We start from the raw sequence: 21,653 nt of genomic DNA, 5'->3' as shown, positions 1-21,653 counted from the left end.
AAGATATACCATGATTAAACAGGGGGCTAAGGAGCTGTTTCTGTCGTTTGTAGAGAAATTGGTGGGGGCTATAGAGTGGCAGGTATTTGATGCACATATATGAGAAATGCTGGTAAAACAGTTCGCCTGTGACAATGCTAACACAGATTGTCAGAAGGTGATTGAGACGCTCCCTGGGGATCCAACCCTAGAAGCTATGATTACGGCTTGCGGGAAGGTGTGCTCTGTTGAACACAAAATGTCTACATTAGCTACAGCTATGTCTGCAATGCATATGTCTAATCAGAAATGTTACTGCTGCAGGCAGACTGGACATGTCAAGGCTAACTCTCCTACTAAAAATAGAAAAGGAGGAGCCCGGCAGGTGGCTGTGGGAGCAGCTACATGTCTTAAGTGTGGAAAGCTGGGACACTTTGCAAAGCAACATAAACCTAAATTTCATGCTAGCGGTCAACCCCTCCAGTGAGGAAACGGCAGAAAGAGCATGAAGGGGCGCATGCAGACACAAATGCCCTACCACTCCAGCAACCCCTTTCTGGTACAACAGCCAGCGAAGACACCGCAAGCCTTTGTGACAAGTTACGGGGACAAACCCAAGAAGCAGCCGGGATGGATGTATGCACCGCCCGCACAGTAACTTTATCTACCCAAGGAGTGCATAAAGTGTCCCTAGAAGCCTGGGGACCGATTGGTAAAGGATTAAGTGCCTTACTAATAGGACGATCAAGTAGTACTTTGCAAGGGTTAATGGTGCATGTGGGAGTTATTGATGATGATTATCACGGGCAAATATGTGCAATGGTATCTACTGCAACCCCTCCAGTCACTATAAAAGGAGGCACATGAATTGCTCAATTTGTACCATTTATGAACTGTGTGCCTGCGACAGAACAGGTAACTCGTGGTACTCAAGGTTTTGGGTCCACTGGAAAGCCACAGGTATTTTTGTTGCAACGCATTATGGAAAGCAGGCCAGAAATGACCTGTACCCTCACTATGGCAAATGCATCCCCATCACAGATAAAATTGATAGGTTTGCTGGACGCTGGGGCTGATATGACCATCATAGTGCAGCATAACTGGCCCTGTCGTGGCCATTGGTTGTAAATGCGGAAGGAGTGTTAGGTGTAGGTGGAGTTTCAAATAGTTTTATTGCAGCAAAACCTGTGCTAATAAGCAACCCAGAAGGACAGAAAGCCACTGTGAGGCCATATGTCACCACTTTGCCACTTAATTTATGGGGTCGAGATGTGTTGGATCAATGGGGGGTGCATCTTACCACGGATTTTTCATAGGGGCCACTGTGCTGCAGGGCGTGGAACGCCTGACACTGGCACTGACCTGGTTAACAGATAAACCAGTGTGGGTGGATCAGTGGCCACTCAATCAAGAAAAAACTCCTCGCCTTGAAATCTTTAGTTGCAGAACAATTGGCCACAGGACATATTGAGGCCTCTCATAGCCCATGGAACACACCAGTGTTTGTGATCAAAAAGAAATCTGGAAAATGGAGGCTATTGCATGATTTACAAAAGATTAATGAGGTAATAGCAACCATGGGGGCATTGCAGTCAAGGTTACCTTCTCCAACTATGATTCCAATGCAATGGGAAATTATTGTAATGGACTTAAAAGACTGTTTTTTCACCATCTCTCTAGCCGTACCTGATATGGAGAAGTTTGCTTTCACTGTACCTTCAGTGAACAACAGTGAGCTGGCGAAAATGTACCATTGGAAAGTTTTGCCTCAGGGAATGAAAAATTCTCCCACCATTTTTCAGTGGTTTGTGGCAAAGGCCTTAAGTCCAGTTCGTGCTGCATTCCCAACATGTTATTGTTATCATTATATGGATGACATTTTATTAGCCGCTCCATCTCAACAGATGTTAAGCGAAATGGAAGTCACAGCACGTGATTCACTACAGTGATTAGGCCTAGTTATTGCACCTGAAAAGGTACAGCGTCAACAGCCGTGGCTGTATTTGGGCATGAAAATATTAAATCAGACGGTCGCACCAGAACCCATTCAGTTACAATTGGAGATAAAAACTTTAAATCATGTACAAAAATTGGCCAAAGTGATCAGTTGGGTTCGACCCTATTTAGGGTTGCCATCATCGAAATTACAGCCACTTTTGGATTTATTGAAGGGTGATACAGATATTGCTGCACCACAAGCATTAACCCCTGAGGCAAAAGAAGTAATTACAGAAGTAGAGTAAGCAATTGTGCATAGACATGTGTTGAGAATTGATCTGACAGTTTCAATTCAAGTTTTTGTATTAATAGACAAATTGGTACCTTTTGCCATGATAGCACAATGGAATTCTGATTGGTCGGATACATTGCATGTGTTAGAATGGGCCTTCTTACCATTTAGACCAAACAAAACCGCCCCAGGTCTTTTTGAGCTTTTAGCCCAAACTATCATGAAGACCAGAGTTCGATGTATGGAATTGATAGCTAGGGACCTGGAATGTATCACTGTGCCTGTTAAAACCGATTATTTTGAATGGTGTCTTGTTAATAGCTCCCCATTGCAAGCAGCTTTGGCAAATTATACTGGGCAAATTGGGTATCATCTTCACTCTCATCCATTAATTAAAATGGGAAGTCAAATACGCTTTGCACAAAAGCAACTAATTCAGTCAGAGCTGGTGATTGGTGTCGCGTCCCAAAGTTGGAGCGACTCAGGTTCGTGGATTTCCTTTGTCAGAATTAAGGTGAAACGACACCAGGGGAGTTCAAACAACAATCAACATTTATTCAACCTAGCTAACTTTGTCCAGATACACATGAACTTGTTAATATGAACCTTGCAACATGTCATTAAGCAGCTGTTTGAGAAGAGGAGGGAAGTATAGAAAAAAGAAATGGAAAAAGGAACATGAAATGTATCTGAAGGAGAGTCCTCCCATTGAGTCATGAGATTCAGAGCAGACCCCCTTGCTTTCTGGACTCCTTCTCAAAGAGAAGCTCAGGGGCGGCTAGATCCACTCCTAGTCTCAGACTTGGTCAACGGTTTATGTTTCAAAGGATGAGGTGTAGGGACTGTGGAAAAGAGAGAAGGGGGAGAGAGAGTGAGAGAAAGGAGAAAGAAAGAGGAGAAGGTTTCACCAGTCCTGGGTCCAGAGTTGGTCCAGCCAGCTTAGAGATCCAGTTCCGGAGGGCGCGCCCTGAGGATTTGTTCTCTCCTCTTTTATAGTGTGTTAGTTGATGATCTTAACATGCGCAGTTCCCACACCTGGGGTTCACTGGAATTGATCAGTGAGCTTTCGCGGGGCGGGGGGGGAGGTGTTCATTGTGGCCTGCTGGCATGACCACTTAAAATAGAAGCACAGTCCCAGCTTCCATGGGGCCCTCTTCCTCCAGGGAGGCATAAATTGTGCTCCTTCTCCTGGTAATTGGGGCCTTGGCCCACCCTCCGTGGAGCCCTCTCCCTCCAGGAAGACATAAATCGTGCTTCTTCTCCTGGTCACTTAAGATAAGGAAATTGGGGCCTTGGAGCAGTGCATTCCCCCCCTCCATGGGGCCCTCTCCTCTGTCCACATTGTCCTGTTCACAAAACTCCAGCATTTTTACAGAGGTCATTTTGTCCACCAAAGCTCTTTTAGCGGATGTTTGAGAGATTTGAATTTGTCAGACCGTCACAATTGGTCCCACGGTGTTCACTGATAGTTCAGGAAAAACAGGAAAAGCAGCCATTGTGTGGCATGATGGCCAGCAATGGCAACAGAAGATAGAACAGCAAGAAGGGTCCCATCAAGTTATGGAACTTTGAGCAATGGTGATGGTGTTTCAACATTTTCCAGATCTTGTAAATGTTGTCATCGATTCAGCTTATGTGGCAGGTTTGGTTCAAAGATTGGATAAGGCTATGCTTGGTCAGGTGGGAAATGAAAAGTTATTTGGGGTGTTGAAGCTGTTATGGATGGAGATTCAGGAACGCTGCTCCCCATATTATGTCATGCATATTAAAAGCCACACAAGTTTGCCTGGTTTTATTGGGGAAGGAAATGATCTTGCAGATGCTCTCGTATCGGGGGTGGCAATAGGTCCAGTACCAAATGTGAAACAACAGGCAATCGAAGCTCATTGTTTTTTTCACAAAGGACATTGGTCCTTAAAACGGCAATTTCAATTGTCAAACTCTGAGGCTCATGCCATTGTCGCCGCATGCCCTGACTGTCAGGGCCACCATATACCTCATTATTATGGAAACAACCCTAGAGGCCTTCGAGCCTTGCAAATCTGGCAGACTGACGTGACACATATGCCTGTGTTTGGGCGGTTGAAATATGTGCATGTGTCTATTGATACTTTTTCTTCTGTTGTTATTGCCACCGCTCATACAGGTGAAGCTGCCAGGGATGTTATTCAACACTGGCAATGAGCATTTTCTGAGGCTGGTGTACCTCAGCAGATTAAGACTAACAACAGTCCAGCCTATCTTTCTACCAAGGTGACTACTTTTTTGCAGCTTTGGGGAATTACCCATGTATCCCTCATTCTCCCACAGGACAAGGCATTGTAGAGTACACCCATGGAACTCTAAAGCATATGCTTCAAAAACAAAAAGGGGGAATGATGGGTGAGGGCCCGGAGGCTTGACTTAACAAGGCCACGTATGTATTAAATTTTTTGCAGGTCACTGATGATGTTCAACAACCACCAAAGCTGCATCATTTTGGGTCATTGACAAGTATATCTGGTGTGACCCCCGGGGTTAAGGTTCAGATACGGGACCTGCAGACGGGTCAATGGTCTGCACCTTGTGACTTATTAACCCGGGGTCGAGGTTATGCTTGTATCTCCACAGATACTGGACCACGATGGGTGCCTGCATGACTAGAAAAACCCTACTTAGAAGTGTCATCGCCTGCTGCAGTCTCCTCAGAGTAGTGGTTGCAGTATGGGTACCACCACAGCCCAAGATGAATGTATGAGTAATGCTTGCAAATGCTATGGGCCAAGAGGGATGCTGGCTAAGCATGCAAAGCAATGCTACATCACAAGCTTTTTCTGGATTATTGCTAGATATAGATTTTATATGCCATGCTACTCTATAAAACAGAGCAGTTATTGATTTTTCTATTGTTGGCCCATGGCCACAGTTGTGAAAACCTTAATGGTATGTGTTGTATGAACCTATCAGGTCATTCAGTGTCAGAGTCCCAGAGTATCCAACAGCTGCGCAAGGAGGTGCAGAAGCTGACAGAAGATGTTGGGTTTTTTGGGGGTTGGATGGCTTGTTCTCTCAGTGGGGGATTGGAGGGTGGTTAAAGGAAGTATTGAAAAAAGGATTATTAATATTGGCAATTATTATCATTGCATTGAGCATCCTCCCATGTGTGCTGTCCTTGCTGCAAAGGGCCCTGCACCGGACAATTTACATGGCATATTTGGCGCAAAAACAAAAAGGGGGAATTGTGGAGGACCTCGCCTGGACTGAGGGGCCTGGGGAGGATATTGAACTTGACAAGATTGCAGTGTTCCCGTGAGAGAACAAGAAAGGATGAGAAGCATGCCTGGGAAACTAAGTTTAAGGAATGTGTTGACCATTTGCAGTTGTGATAAGGAATCTGAAAAAGTCACCCAACGAGGGGTGAGAAAAACAACTTCTGACAACTTTTTGACCAATAAGGGACAGACATATGTACAAGGTAACAAGTATAATGGGTATAAATTTGCTGGCTTGTAGTAATAAAAAATCTTTCTTTGCTTGTACTGTAAGAATGCGTACTTGTCATTTGTCCGTCTCGACCATGACAGGAAAACAGTGATTAATCAGACTCAGATTTCTCTCAAATCATATTTCTCATTTGGCAGTGCTGCTAAAAACACCTGAGAACCCTCAGCATGAAATTTGTTTTCGTATCAGATTTGTCCATCTTTAGTTTTACAGCTTGTCCTTGTCTACTAATTGCTATGCAAATTGAGAGAGTTTGACATGCTCTGTACTTGCACCAGCAAGGGACCGCATCTCACTCAGGTAAACTGAGAGTTTTCTTTTAGTCACGTTGTGCACTGGCTGAAAGGAGATTCTGTGTTAAACCACAGGAACGTGACAATCTTTTTGACATCTTCTGCATTGGGGAGCTCAGTACATTGGGGTAGTTTTGCTAGAGAGCCTCCAGCTTATTTTGTCAGAGTTTTACCAACAGCAGCAGCTTCTGTTCGCACAGGCAGAGGAAGCAGACCAGGCATGCACTCTGACAGGCCAGATTCTTCATGGATGCCTCCTGGCTGGTGTTTCAAGATATCTAAATCTAAATAGACTTTGTCCCTGTTCATGCAGCCTAAAACAAGATACCAAATGTAGCATAGTTTCACCCAGGATTAAGAAGACTTGCACAGTCTTTTTAATGTAGGAGAGATTCCTATCCTAGCAAGTTAAGCTGTTTGCTTTATGTAAGGTTTGTTGACTCAAAGTTTAAACTAGTATAATAAACCTTCTAAGGAAATATTATTATGGAATGAGAAGGCATTCATCAATTCCAGCTGCCAGTGTGTGTCTATGCTTCCAGTGCTTGGGCATTATAAGATGCCTTTCAGTATGCAGCAGCCTGCTCAGGCACTGTTTAAAAGAAAAAAAAAAAAGAAATCTAAGCAAAGAAATAATTGGACGCATTCATCCTCTGATTTGCAGAGCTGTTTGTGGTTTGTTACTGGTCAGAGAATGGTCAGGACTGTACTTAACATTTTATTTAAAATCTATAGCAGAATGATGCTCCTTTAATTAGAATGGCTCTGGGTCTTCTGTACATGCATGGGCTGGGTGGCATGTAGCAAATAGTCAGCAATACGAAGCTCCTCAGTAGCCAGTTCCACCAGTTTAATGTTCTTTAAGTGTTGTTCTCTCTTGCTGTGTTATACGTGAAAGTTGATTAAATAGAGAAGTCATTAGCCAATTCAAAAATGATGGAGAAGTGTCTTTTGTAGAGCAGGCCCACCTGGAACATCTCAGGGGCAATGTTGATAAGCTATCAAAGAACATGGGATGTGGAAATTCAAGCTCCTAACCTCAAGAGCTAAAGAGTCATCTAGTTTCTGTGTTACTACTCAATGTTCCGAAGTGCCTAGAACTGAGTTGTGGTACACTGAGCTGATTGTTTCAAATTTCCCTCCCCTGTGTCTAAAATAGAGCATTTCTTAGCAACTCAGATTTTTAAACAGCTTTATTAAGAATTAACAAACATTAACTATTGTCTTCTGTATAGTTTATGTGAATAAACTAGGAAAACTACAACAACAACAACAACAAAAATTAAGTTAATTCCAGCATCTTACAGGTTCCCGGGCTTGGTCTGGTTTGGTCTCATTTTTCCTTGTTTGTTCACATAGGCTGAAGACACCTCAAAAAGTGCCTGGATTAATAGAATAATAAATGTAAACTACTGTGATTGATGTTTTCTTAACTTGTAGTGATGGGTCCAGACCACTTCTCATAGTTTTATTTTTCTTGTCAAAATAAAGTAATTTCTTCTTTCTTTCCCTCTAGTATCTTCTATTGCAGCTGTTCACTGGTTTGTATTTCTGAATTTATTACCATTTTTTAAGTCCCAAAATAGTTTCATAGTTTAGATGTGGTATTTTATGGTACATTAATTAGTATCGGCACATGCTTGTTGTCAGTATTCAATTTATAGCTTAAAAAAAAAATTGAATTCAACCTCTTTTGGGTTTTCCCTTCTGAATCTGCTCCTGCATGTAATCCTGTAAGCTAAGGGCAATCAACTGGCATGGTAACATTATGTAAAAATATAGCCCTGGTTCTGGAGGGTTTCTTCATTGCATGCATGTTCTGAATACACAGACTTTGGCTTTCCTATCTAGTAAGCTTAAAAATATTAAAAATTCCTAAACTTCCCCTATTTTCTCAGCTAAAACTTCTATAACTTCCAGTTGGGAACTTCTGTATTAAACTAGGCTATTCAGATTTCATGTGAACTGCTGTAAGAGGGTCCCTGTCCAGGTCAGTGAGCTGAGTCAATCCTGAACAGAAGCCATCTGACTAACAAACTTCCAGGGTAGTATCTCAGATCTGAGTTAGAATATAAAATCTACTCATGGTGACTGAAAAATTTGTGACCCCTTCCTACTATGTACAAAAAGGGCCATCTCTATTTAAACAGATTTCCTTAACTTTGAATAAAATTTAGAAGGCAATTTTAATGAATGAGTAGTTTCACAAATGGGTGCATAAATGTAAATCTCCACCATAAAAAATGATACATTTACATCACTTTCAGGGAGTGCTCCTTTGACCAAGTATATAAAATAAAATTATGAGTACATGAAAGGAAAGTAACAGAGAACAAAAATCAGATATTCCAATGTGTCTTTTAAATTTTGTTGTTGAGAGAAGGACTTTACTTAGTTAAGAATGAAAAGACATTTCAAGCACTGGGAAGCCTTATTTTTGTTAAGAATAATTTCTTTCAGAAGAGTTATGCGTCTCTTGAAGAGATGAAACATATCTAAATCCTTTGCAACCAAAGCCCACTGAAACAGAAAGCACTGCTGTACAGATGAAATATCCCTTATCAAGACAGACTTGCAGCTCCAAGAGTAAGGTTTTGTTGTTACAGGTACAAGAAGTATTTCTCCTGCAAGCAGTCTGTGCAGTCTTAACTAATGGATGTTTGATTTTAATGTATAGTGATAAAAACTTGCTGATGATCTTTTTAAGGGAACCATTAGATCCCACCAAATACAGTTGGACAAACAATAATAACTAAATAATGGGGTCTGTTGTCCTGTTTCATTTTCAGATTCGTCCTGGATGAAAACCATTCGTTAGATTAGCAATTTAAAGGCCTGTGTGCCAGCAGCCTTGATAGAAAGGATGCACCTGAGGTGGGAGGAAAAGAAGTCCTGTGGTCCATGTTAAAGGTATTTCACTCTCATTTTCATGTGTTGGTTTTTTTTTTCCCCCACCTCTTCTTACTGGAGTATAGTGTTTTGAACTGAGGAAAATGTGATACCCACACTGAAGTCCCTATGCCAGGCATAGTATATCTTTATTCAAGCCTAGTGATTCATGGAAAAATAAGTGACAAGTACCTATTATCCTGTTACAGAAGAGAAAGAAATTAAGATTAAGTAACCACATAAAAGAGTCCCAGACTTCAGAAGACTTGACATTGATCAAGCAGGCATAATAATTTCTGCCCTTCCCCCCCCCCCCCCTTATATAGGGGGAAATTATTAGAGTCAGGTAATACTCTTTAATGAGATGATCTCTCAACTCTTCAAATGATAGAGCTCTTCAGAAGTTCTCTACAAGTGCTTTTCTCAGAAAGCAGGTATCACTGCTCAGATAAACTGGTTTTACTCAGTTCTTTGCTGAAGAATGCAGGTGGTGTTGGGCACCATATCAATGGGTAATACAGGGGCTCCTTGGCCTGTCAAGATTGTTTGTCCATCTGTCCCTGAATCCCCTTGTCTCTTTAATAATCAGAAGAAAGATTTCTGATGGGCGTCCTCCCTGTAACTAGTAGGAGCAGCAAAAAATGAACTGCTTCAGGAAGAATAAATTTGCTTTTGAACAACAGTTTGTCAGTCTCTGAGAATGAATGCAGCTGTCAAATATTTATATGCAATGCTATATTGATATATATATATTGAATGTTCCTTGGTTTTTTTGTGTCTTTATCTGTTTAGTATGACTGAGAAACCACTTATATTCTCATATAGAAATATGGAGAGCTTCTTCTAAACAGCAAGATACTGATCTTGTTCTTGTATGCTTAGGAGATTTTTGGAAATGGTTATACTGAAGTCATTAGGATCATGTGTGAGGTAACAAGTTATTCAACATGAGAAAGGATATCAGAAGCTAGGGCAAAATGTGTCTAATATGATTCAAAATTTCAGATCATAGTGTTTATATCTGAAATCATCCATTGAGTCTTCTGGTAGTTTGGTAATTAATTCAAAATCAATATAGATTCTACTTCAAGGAGCTGAAAGGAGAAGAAAGTACTAAAGCATCAGGGAACAGAGTTATGTGAAGTGATGTATTGGACATTATATTCTGAATGCAGAAAATGCCGTCCTTAATTTTTTAAGTGTGTTCAGAGTAGGCAATTTAGATAACTAAGTGCATATAATTTCATAGGCAGTTATTTAATTTCTACTTCTGTAATAGAAAAAAAAGTTTTCATTAAAGCTGAAGTCTAACAGTACCTGAGCATATCTTTGTCTTCATAACTCTGTGAAAAAATAGTGTGTATTTTCCATATTTTGAGCATAAGGAGTAACAAAAAACTAGCAAGCTGTAACAGGAATGCAAACCCAAAAAAACCAAAAACTACCAAGCAACACAGAACTCATCATAAAAGAAGGTAATGTCTTCCTTAAATGTTAACTTCATTTTATTATTCAATCTCTGACTTTACTTACATGCATCAATTACACATTCTGTATTTGTAATAAAGGCATGAGAAAACAAAACTGCAACATACTGAAGGTTCCACCCATTATTCTGATTCATATCACACTATAAGTGTTTAATGAATGTTGTAAAAGAAATAAAATCACACAATAGATAATTTTTTATTCATTATAAGTTCTACCTTCTAATAGTAACTGGGAAAGACTCTAAGACTAGAAAAGAAATTCTGCATTTAGAAGATATGAGTCATTGCTATTCCTTTTTTACTTTACAAGGTTAATTTCCTTTCTTCCTTATGTGCAAGAGTAGCCAGACTTCCTAAGAAGCAAAGCAACACCAGGAAAATATAATTATAAAACCATAAATAGCAGCATGACAAAATAATACTTTCAGATGTAAACCCCAAATTAAACTAAAAGCAGAATTACTTAGATTTAAAATCAATTAAGTTCCTTTATCTTTTAACTTTTTGACTTACATTAAAATTCTACCATTTGAATATTCTATTAATCCAAAAGGGATGTCTGCTTGCTTACTCTCCATTTAGCAAATGTGTGCTTATTTTTGTCCGTGTTGCTCAAAGCAACAGCATCTGGTCCTAAAACTTGTTCTTTGCTAGTAGTGATCTAATGTTAAACCAAAAAAAACCCCCAAACCAGTGCTCTTGTTTAGTTTATATGAGAGTTAAATGCACTCTCATTGTTCAAATGAGACAATGGATACACTATGTAAAAATGTACTATACAATAGTACTGTATAATAGACACTGTGTAATAGCAAGTCCAGGTACTCCTCCCTTTTTTTATAAAATGCATGCCAGAAGAATCCAACTTCTTTTCCAGCTAGCTGAAAGGAGGTCTGTAGGATCTGTGGATTGAACTGAACAAAATTAATATTTTGCAGGTCAGGTCTTCAGTAACATTCTTAGTCATCTGTGGGCTCTGGGAGAATCTTTATTCCTTGACAGATATATGGCCTATCTGGTCCCTTCTTGCTACTAAGAATCCCTGTCAGAGAACTGATCCATTGTGAAAAGAATATATGAGTATTACATTTTGTTACTTCTTTGACACATGGTTCTCCGAGTAATACCACATTCAGGAGCATGTCAGAGAAGACAGAAAAGACTAGATTCCCCCAAATATATTAAAAATTAGGCTAATGATGCTGATTTATAATTGAAGGTACAGAAGGCCAACAAAATTAAATACAACTTGTTGACAAAGATATGGGCCTATATGGTGCTTTCATGAAGGATTAGTGAACCACAGTGGAATAAGCAAGGGGCAGTAAATCAAGAACTGGAGTTTATTCCTGATTCTGCCAGTAAGTCATTGTATGCTTTTGGGCAAAACATATGCAGCTAGATTTTAAAAAGCAACTGCTACTTTCTGGAGGAGCTGTGAGGCCCTGAAAACCTCTGAAAAACCTTACAATTGACTCAACTGGAGACCAAAATTTTTATTGGTTTCATTTAGTGAAGCAGTGCTGTACTTAGTCAAGGCTGAAATAAATTTGTTCTCAAAAGTATGTTTCTCCAATGGCACAACTCTGGTAGTGCTTAACAGCATCACACAACTGAAGAAGTGGTGGTGATGTGACTCGTGCACTGATGTTTGGACATCGTTCTTTAATTTTGAAGGAAATACTTAGGAGGTCAAGGTTGCTGTGTTAACAGCTACTGGCAGTTCTACAAGAATGCTACAGCCGACCTCTCAGTGAGATTTTTTTACTAAATGTATAAGCCTCAGGCCAACATCCCTTTAGGTGTCATTTAGGAGAGCCCTGTTCAATGTCAGGTAGTTGACTTATGGTCAGTGCTACTTTCACTCAAACAATTTAGAGCTCTCAGGGCAGGAGTTTTTGTGCTTTTTCCTTTTCCTAACTGGGATGTTAAGAAATACTAAAAAAAAAAAATAATAATTCTACTAAAATTTCATACAATGATATCCAATCATTACTAGAGAAGCTGGATTGCTTTCCTTCCATTTATATTTGCAGTTATAAGTGCAGAAGCATGGCAACAAAACTTTGAAAAGAAATTAAACTGTCAGCTTAGACATTATAGCAACAATCACCACAGTACTATAGGAATTAAAAACATATCATTACTTATGGAAGTGTAGAACATCATTGCAAACTTCAATTTTTCTTCTTCCAAAATAGATGACAAACAAAATGGTTGATCACCCATTTTTCATATAGTCTAGCAGAAATATTGCAGCTCTGTATTTCGGAAAGCTCTCATAGTATGGCATGCACTTAAATTCAAGTAATTGTTACTATTTCAAGTTTTGAAGTTATGAGAACAAGATTGCTGTTAATGACAGAAAAATGAAGATTATAAGCATGTGTGATTCCATGACAGGGTATTTTTTTTCTAGTCTCTTAAAAGTGATATCCTCTCTGTCTTACATGAACTCAGAATACAAATCTTTGAAAAGAGACATTATTGATCTATCAGGAAAGACAGTTCTTAATGGGAATTTCATTTTCTTTACAGGAAGCATTGAGGCTATATGAGGTAGTGGCTGCAGCTGTCTTTCTCTGTATGCAGAGTATTTCTAGCCTGCAGTGAATTCCTGTGTATACCACTTTGACAACTTTACAGAGATCCTTTCCTCAAGGTTGCAGAAGAGTCTACACTATAAAACTTCAAAATGAAAACATGACTTTGAAATTTTAGGTTAGCATTTTAGCAAATCTGGTACACATGCAGAACTGTTGCATGTGTGACTCACTGAAGTAGTCTCTTAAAATGAAACAGTAAAATCATAAAAGCAATCACATCAAATTAAATTTGAACAAAACCATTTTCTCTTCCCAGATAGTCGTATGACACCAGGCAGTAGCATAATTTAAAAATTATGACTGGGAAACTCTGTGTTTTCTATATAATGCAGAAAACAATTGTCTAATTCGTATTTGAAAACTGATTTTCATCAAAGAGATAGTATCAACATTTATCTGATATCTAAAAGTGGGTTATCTTTGGATATATTAAGACATTTCTTCTTAAGTAAGAACTTATGGATGACTGCAACAGGCTAGGGAAGAAGAAATAGAATATTTTAAAGTGTGTGAAGTTTCTGGCATTTCAGCTGTAGATGAATGATGAATCTGCTGATGGATACTGTCCAAAAAACACCCTGTGTGTAGGAACTATGTAAAAAACATTACAAGGAGAAATGGAAAAGAAGATTGTTAAAAGTGCATGAAAAGCATGCTTCTGAAAATAAATAAGTAAAGCAACAAGGTTCATCCATAAATGGAATAATACATCCCAGTTTCTGTTAACAGCTGTTTAATACGCATATATTATCAAATTTTTAGAATATCTCCTCTGTTCAGACATGTCTAAACCTGCAAAGTTTTGAAGTGCAACTATAAGCATGAACTGAGAAGAAAACTCTGCTTTAAAAGAGCAATACTTATGCCCTTAAATTGTGGGGGAAATTCTCCTTAATTCTTTATTATTGTTCATTTTTTCTAATATAATACTGCTTTGATTTTCATCTTTCATAGCAGCTTAGGTGGAATGGTTTGCAAATGAAATGAAGTAATTACAGAATTAAAGTGAACATCTAACAATAGGGTAAATTTAAGAGAGGTTTGAAAAGATACTCTTTTCCATAGAGATTTCAATTGAGATTGAGAACTTAAGAAATGAATAGTCATTGAAGGGCTGTTTTAGATATCAAGAGTTCCAAATAAGAAGAAATTCATATACTATCACTACTAATTCAGTGATAGAATAAAATAAGAGAATAAGCATTTGCTAGATTGCCTTGGAAAATAAAAAGATGTAAAGATTTAGAAACAGTCTGGAACAAAACCATGATTTTTAAAAACAGAACAAAACAAAAACCCACCAAACCTTGTGAACAACAAAAGACAAAATAAGCTTAATTTCTTTTTTAATTTTCATAGAATCATAGAATCATTTAAGTTGGAAAAGACCCTTAAGATCATTAAGTCCAACCATCAACCATGCCCACTAAACCATGTCCTGAAGTGCCTTGTCTACATGCTCTTTGAATATCTCTAGGGATGGTGACTCAACCACTTCCCTGGGCAGCCTGTTCCAATACCTGACAACCCTTTCAGTAAAGAAATTTTTCCCTAATATCCAACCTAAATCTCCCTTGCTGCAACTTGAGGCCATTTCCTCTCGTCCTATCTCCAGCCACCTGACAGAAGAGACCAGCACCCACCTCACTACAACTCCCCTTTCAGTAGTTGTAGAGAGCGATAAGGTCTCCCCTCAGCCTCCTCTTCTCCAGACTAAACAGCCCCAGTTCCCTCAGCCGCTCCTCATAAGACTTGTGCTCCAGGCCCCTCACCAACCTGGTTGCCTTCTCTGGTCACGCCCCAGCACCTCAATGTCTTTCCTGTAGTGAGACGTGTGACAGTACACTCCCCCCATCCCTTCCCATCCCGCCAGCAGGAAACGAAACTTCTCCAGGCAGGGACAAAGAAACCCCGGAGGCCGCAGGTTGAAATTTGAACTGGCCAATTGAGACACGCCAGGTACACTGAGGTGACCCTCCTGGCCAATAGGGATTAAATGACCACAGGTCAGGTTCGACAGGGGTATAAACAGGGTCCCACCAGAGGACATGTTGGAATCAGTCCTCCTCGGAGCAGCAGGTCTGCAGTCAGGGACTCCCCCTTGGGTCAGGGCACTGCCCGAGGCAACTCCTCGAGGGAGAGAGCCCTCAGCTTTTAGGTTACTGATACGTGCATTTTGGAGCCATCACTTTAAATCTTGGGGATTCTTAAGTCGGCTGTGTAGTATTAATTCTCTTTACATCATTGAACCTGTGGTTTTATAAAATGTTACTGGACTTCTAACTAGCTTTTACTGAAGAATAAATCTGAGTTTCAACACCTATTGGATTTGGTTAGTCTTGCATCCGTAACAAGGGGCCCAAAACTGAACACAGTACTCAAGGTGCGGCCTCACCAGTGCCGAATACAGGGGAACAATCACCTCCCTGCTCCTGCTGGCCACACTATTTCTGATGCAGGCCAGGATGCCATTGGCCTTCTTGGCCACCTGGGCACACTGCTGGCTCATATTCAGTTGGCTGTCAACCAGCACCCCCAGGTCTTTTCTGCTGGGCAGCTTTCCAGCCACTCTTCCCCAAGCCTGTAGCACTGCATGGGGTTGTTGTAACCAAAGTGCAGGACCTGGCACTTGACCTTGTTGAACCTCATACAATTGGCCTTGGCCCATCTATCCAGCTTGTCCAGATCCCTCTGTAGAGCCTTGCTACCCTCGAGCAGATCAACCCTCCCTCCCAACTTGGTGTCATCCACAAACTTGCTGAGGGTGCACTCAATCCCCTCATCCAGATCATTGATAAAGACATTAAAGAAAACTGGCCCCAAAACTGAGCCCTGGGCAACACCACTTGTGACCGGCCGCCAACTGGATTTCACCCCATTCACCACAACCCTCTGGGCTCGTCCATCCGGCCAGTTTTTTACTCAGCGAAGAGTACACTTGTCTAAGGCATGAGATGCCAGCTTCTCAAGGAGTATGTGTCATGGTTTAACCCCAGCCAGCAACTAAGCACCACGCAGCTGCTCACTCACTCCCCCCCCATCCAGTGGGATGGGGGAGAAAATCGGGAAAAGAAGTAAAACTCGAGGGTTGAGATAAGAACAGTTTAATAGAACAGAAAAGAAGAAACTAATAATGATAATGATAACACTAATAAAATGACAACAGTAGTAATAAAAGGATTGGAATGTACAAATGATGCGCAGGGCAATTGCTCACCACCCGCCGACCGACACCCAGCCAGTCCCCGAGCGGCGAATCCCTGCCCCCCTTCCCAGTTCCTAAACTAGATGGTTCGTCACATGGTATGGAATACACTGTTGGCCAGTTTGGGTCAGGTGCCCTGGCTGGGCATGAGAAGCTGAAAAATCCTTGACTATAGTCTAAACACTACTGAGCAACAACTGAAAACATCAGTGTTATCAACATTCTTCACATACTGAACTCAAAACATAGCACTGTACCAGCTACTAGGAAGACAGTTAACTCTATCCCAGCTGAAACCAGGACAGTATGCTGTGACAGAAAGTGTCAAAGGCCTTGCTGAAGTCAAGGTAGACAACATCCACAGCCTTCCTCTCATCCACTAGGTGGGTCACCTGGTCATAGAAGGAGATCAGATCAGTCAAGCAGGACCTACTTTTCATGAACTCATGCTGGCTGGGCCTCATCCCCTGGTTGTCCTGCAGATGTCATGTGAGCGCATTCAAGACAAACCGTTCCATAATCTTCCCCAATACTGAGGTCAGGCTGCTGGACCTGTAGTTCCCTGGATACTCCCTCCAACTCTTCTTGTAAATGGGCATCACATTGGCAAGCCTCCAGTCATCTGGGACCTCCCCTGTTGACCAGGATAGCTAATAATTGATGGAGAGTAGCTCAGCAAGCTCCTCTGCCAGCTCCCTCAGTACTCTTGGATGGATCCCATCTGGTCCCACAGACTTGTGTGTGTCCAGATGGTGTAGTAGGTCACTAACTATTTCCTCCTGGATTATGGGGGTCATATTCTGTTCTCTGTCCCTGTCTTCCAGCTCAGGGGGCTGAGTACTGTGAGAATAACTGGTCTCCCTATTAAAGACTGAGACAAAGAAGGCCTCAGTCTTTTCCTCACCTCTGGTGGCAATGTTCCCCTCTGTATCCATTAAAGGATAGATATTCTCCTTGGCTCTCTTTTTATTGTTAACATATTTATAAAAATGTTTTTTGTTGTGTCTTATGACAATGGCCAGATTGAGTTCTAGCTGAGCTTTTGCCTTTCTAATTTCCTCTCTGCATGACCTAACAAGATCCCTGTACTCTTCCTGAGTTGCCTACTCTTTCTTCCAAAGACAGTGAACTCTCCTTTGTTCCCTGAGTCCCAGAAAAAGCTCCCTGTTCAGCCAGGCCAGTCGTCTTCCTCAGCGGTTCATCTTGTGGCGCATGGGAATAGCCTGGTCCTGAACCATTAAGATTTCCTTCTTAAAGAATGTCCAGCCTTCGTGGACCCCTTTGCCCTTCAGGACTGTCTCCCAAGGGACTCTCTCAACCAGTGTCCTGAACAGGCCAAAGTTTGCCCTCTGGAAGTCCATAGTGGTGGTTTTGCTGATTCCCTTCCTTATCTCACCAAGAACTGAGAATTCTGTCATTTCATGATCGCTAAGCCCAAGATGGCCTTCGACCACCACATCTCCCACCAGTCCTTCTCTGTTTGTAAACAGTAGGTCCAGCAAGGCTCCTCCCCTGGTAGGCTCACCTACCAGCTGTGTCAGGGAGTTATCTTCCACACACTCCAGGAACCTCCTAGACTGCTTGCTCTCTGCCATGTTGTATTTCCAGCAGACATCTGGTAAGTTGAAGTTCCCCAGGAGAACAAGGGCACACGATTCTGAGACTATTGCCAGCCACTTGTAGAATGTTTCATCTGTCTCCTCAACCTGGTTGGGTGGTCTATAACAGATTCTCAGTATGATATCTGCCTTGTTGGCCTTCCCTCTCATCCTCACCCATAAGCACTCAACCTTATCATCAGAATCATGGAGCTCTAACATTCCCTAACATAGAGACCCACCCCACCACCTCTTCTACCTCGCCTATCGCTTCGGAAGAGCTTATAGCCATCCATTGCAGCACTCTGGTCAGGGGACTCATCCCACCATGTTTCCATGATGGTGACTAAGTCATATCTATCTTGCTGCACGATGGCTTCCAGCTCCTTGTTTATTGCCCATGCTGCGTGCATTGGCACAGATGAACTTGAGTAAGGCTATTGATTCCACTCCCAGCATTGGCATGCTGCCCCCAGGCTCATCTCTGGTGAGCCTAGTTTTATCTCCTTCCCCCTTCAATCCTAGTTTAAATCACTCTCTATGAGCCCTGCCATCTCACGAGTGAGAATCCTTTTCCCCCTTTGAGGTAGCTGGACTCCATCTGTTGCCAGCAAGCCTGGTGCTGTGTAAACCTCCCCATGATCAAAAAAGCCCAAATTCCACCGATGGCACCAGCCTCTGAGCCACGTATTAACCAGGTGTGTTTTCCTGGTCCTTTCAGTATATTTCCTTGCCACTGAAGGGATTGAGGAAAACACTACCTGTGCTCCTGATCCTTCCACTAATCATCCCAGTGCCCTGAAGTCCCTTTTGATTGCCTTTGGATTTCTCTCTGCAATCTCATCACTGCCAACCTGCACAACTAATAGCAGGTAATAATCAGAGGTCTGAACCAGACCAGGGAGTTCCCTGGTAATGTCTTTTACCTGGGCCCCAGGGAGGCAGCAGCCTTCCCTGTGGGATGGGTCAGGTCTGCATATTGGGCCCTCTGTCCCCCTCAGAAGGGAGTCACCTACGGCAATTACCCTCCTTTTTCTTTTTTCAGAGGATGTGAGAATGCGTGGGGCTGCCCGACTGGGCCTAGGCACCTCCCTAGATAGGGCTTCATCTACACCCTGATCTTCACTGGCCTGGTCCTCAAGTTCCAGAGCCCCATACCTGTTGTGTAGGGGCAACTGGGAAGGTGAGGGAGACTGGGAGTGGATTTGCCTGCCTCTCTGAGCAGGGACCTGTATCCATTCCCCTCCATCTCTTAGGTCCCCTCCTGCCTCGTGGCAAGAGGGCAGGGGAACCTCCTCTTCTTGTGGAGCTTCCATCTGCTGCCTCTGCCTCAGGGACGGCAGGGTGTGGGCCCACCAATCTATCTCCCTCTCACAGTCCCTGATACTCCTCAACCTTTCCACTGCCTCCTTCAGCTCTGCCGCCAGGCTGAGCAGATCACCCACCTGGTCACACTGCACACAGGGGTCATCCCTGCTGCCCTCTGGTACCAGTGACAAGCTCACACACTCCCTGCAGCTGGAGACCTGGACAACTGCATGTTTGCTTGGGAGCTCCATCTGGGTCACCATATTTTTCCTAGCAATGCCTTTCACCGAAGTGGTAACCATAGCCTGGTCTCCTGAGAGGACGATGCCCACTGCTTGAGTAGCCTTCTCAAGCTGGGAAGGGGGCTGCACCCTCCCTGCACACCCTGCCTGTGCAAACTGCCATGCAGACTCCTGCGCCATGCCCTTTCTGACATGCCATGCCCTGTTTGCCTGCCATGCCACACCCTTTCTGATGCACCATGCCGTTTGGTCACTATGCCATGCCCTTTCTGACTCACCACGCCTCCTTTGCCCACCCTGTTCACTGGGCTTCTGGTCGCTGGTGCTCCTCAGGGCAGTTTAAATCTCCCACAGTTGCCCCTGGTAATGCCCACGTTGCATCAGCCTCTGTTGTGAGAGCTGCCGGCTCTGAGTAGTCTCTGCTGTTCCTTGGGGTACCCGGCTCTGGGAACCTCCTGGGAAACCTCCTTGTCTGCCTCAATCTAGTGCTTAGCCAGTTAACTTACCGTTGCCGCTGCTGGTCTCGTCGCTCTTCTTTCCTTCCTTCCTTCCTTCCTTCTTTCCTTCCCTCCCTCCTTCCCTCCCTCCCTCCCTTCTTCCCTCCTTCCTTCCCTACTTCCCTCCTTCCTTCCATTTTGAGGAGAACTAGTTTATTTGTGATTGTAGTCTTTGTCTTTTTTTTGTCAACTCCACAATAACAAAGCCATATTGATTGTGTAAGGAGGTAGGAAGCAGCATACTTGCAGATGGAGATTTAGCCTCAGAGGAGAAGACAGAGAAGACGTGACACTTAAGAATTATTTGCCTGAGACTGTCTTTGCAGGATGGCCTCTTACAAGAGTGTCTTCTCTACATGTATGCAACGTGGAAGAAAGTCTGAAAGAAAATAAAAATCAGCAATAGGAATCAGGAGTAAATTGAAATAAATGATTTTTCTAATGCAGAATCCTGCTTTCTTAGTCTGAAAGTGGCTGGAAATCTGGCAGTGGTTAAGTTTCTTCTCTGACTTAGTGAAGGTCCAGCAGTCTCAAGAGTGGCTAGTCCAGGACAGGGTAGCACTGTAACAGATGATGATGTGAAGACACATAATATCAGCCTCCAGTAAAACTGGTTTCTGAGCCCTTAAACCATTTCCATTCACAATTCATAATGAAGAGTGTACCATCTGCTCTCCCCTGCAAGTGAATGCTGTCCTTCACTGCAACTAGGACACAGTTGTCTGTGATGGCAAAACAGATATATAACTTAGACCTCTCAATTTCAACTTCAGCTGTATGCTGACAAAAGTGCTGAAATCCGCTCCTTGCATATGAAATTTCACTTTTTTGTATGTTTTCTCAGAGCATGTCTGTTTGCATTTCATCAGTTCTGCCCATATCATACTGAGATGGAGAAAAGAGGCTAAATTAATTCTGAAAGGTATTTGCGTGATTTATGCATTATGCAAACATTCTTACTGCAGTTACTGACGGATGTGCTGTACTATGGCAACATTGTTTTTAATTTTGCATTGTTATTTTATATAGGTTTACAACTGATATTAATAAAAAACTCCCTAGTTTGCATATAGACAGGAAAAAAATCATATTTTATTTGTAAGAACATGCCCTCCCACTAACTTTAAAAAAAAGATAAACTATTTAAAATCTTGAATTAATATCATTGCAAGAAAAAGACCTTCAGTATGGAACTTTTTTCTGTAATTATTTTTTAAAAAATAATAATAATATCTTTTTTTTTGGGGGGGGAACCATAAACCCAGAATAAGTAAGCCAGGAAGAGACCTCTGGAAGTCTCTAGTCCAATATCCTGCTCTAAGCAAGGTCACGTATAGCATGGATTTTGTCCAGTTGGGTCTTGAAAGCCTCCAAAGATGGAGCCTGTACAGATTCTCTGGGCTTTCCCTCATGTGGAAAAAAAGTTTCTCCTTATATCCAGTCTGAACCTCTCTTGGTTCACTTTATGCCAGTTGTCTCTACCTTTATGCACCACTGCCTCCATCTTCTCAATGACCTCCTCAAAGGTACAGGTAGGCAGGCACTGAGTCTCTCCTGCCATTGTTTCTTCTCCAGGCTGAAAAATACCAGCCTCTCAGCCTCTCCTCACAGGACAAGTACTCCAGCCCCCAACAAGCTTGGTGGTCCTCCCTGGACTTTGTTCCACTTCCTCAGTGTCTTTCTTGTAGTGGGGATCCAAAACTGGACACAGTACCTAGCGGTAGTCAAACCAGTGCTGATTAAAGAGGGATAATCCTTTCTCTTGACAACGTGAGTTGTGCCCATGTTTACAACAGCCCAGGACACTGCTGGCCATCTTCACTTCCAGGGCAG

The sequence above is a fragment of the Buteo buteo genome, chromosome 8 (assembly GCF_964188355.1).
Source record: "Buteo buteo chromosome 8, bButBut1.hap1.1, whole genome shotgun sequence".
Taxonomy (NCBI): domain Eukaryota; kingdom Metazoa; phylum Chordata; class Aves; order Accipitriformes; family Accipitridae; genus Buteo; species Buteo buteo.
The sequence above is the reverse complement of the archived record's forward strand: the minus strand, read 5'-3'. Positions refer to the sequence as shown.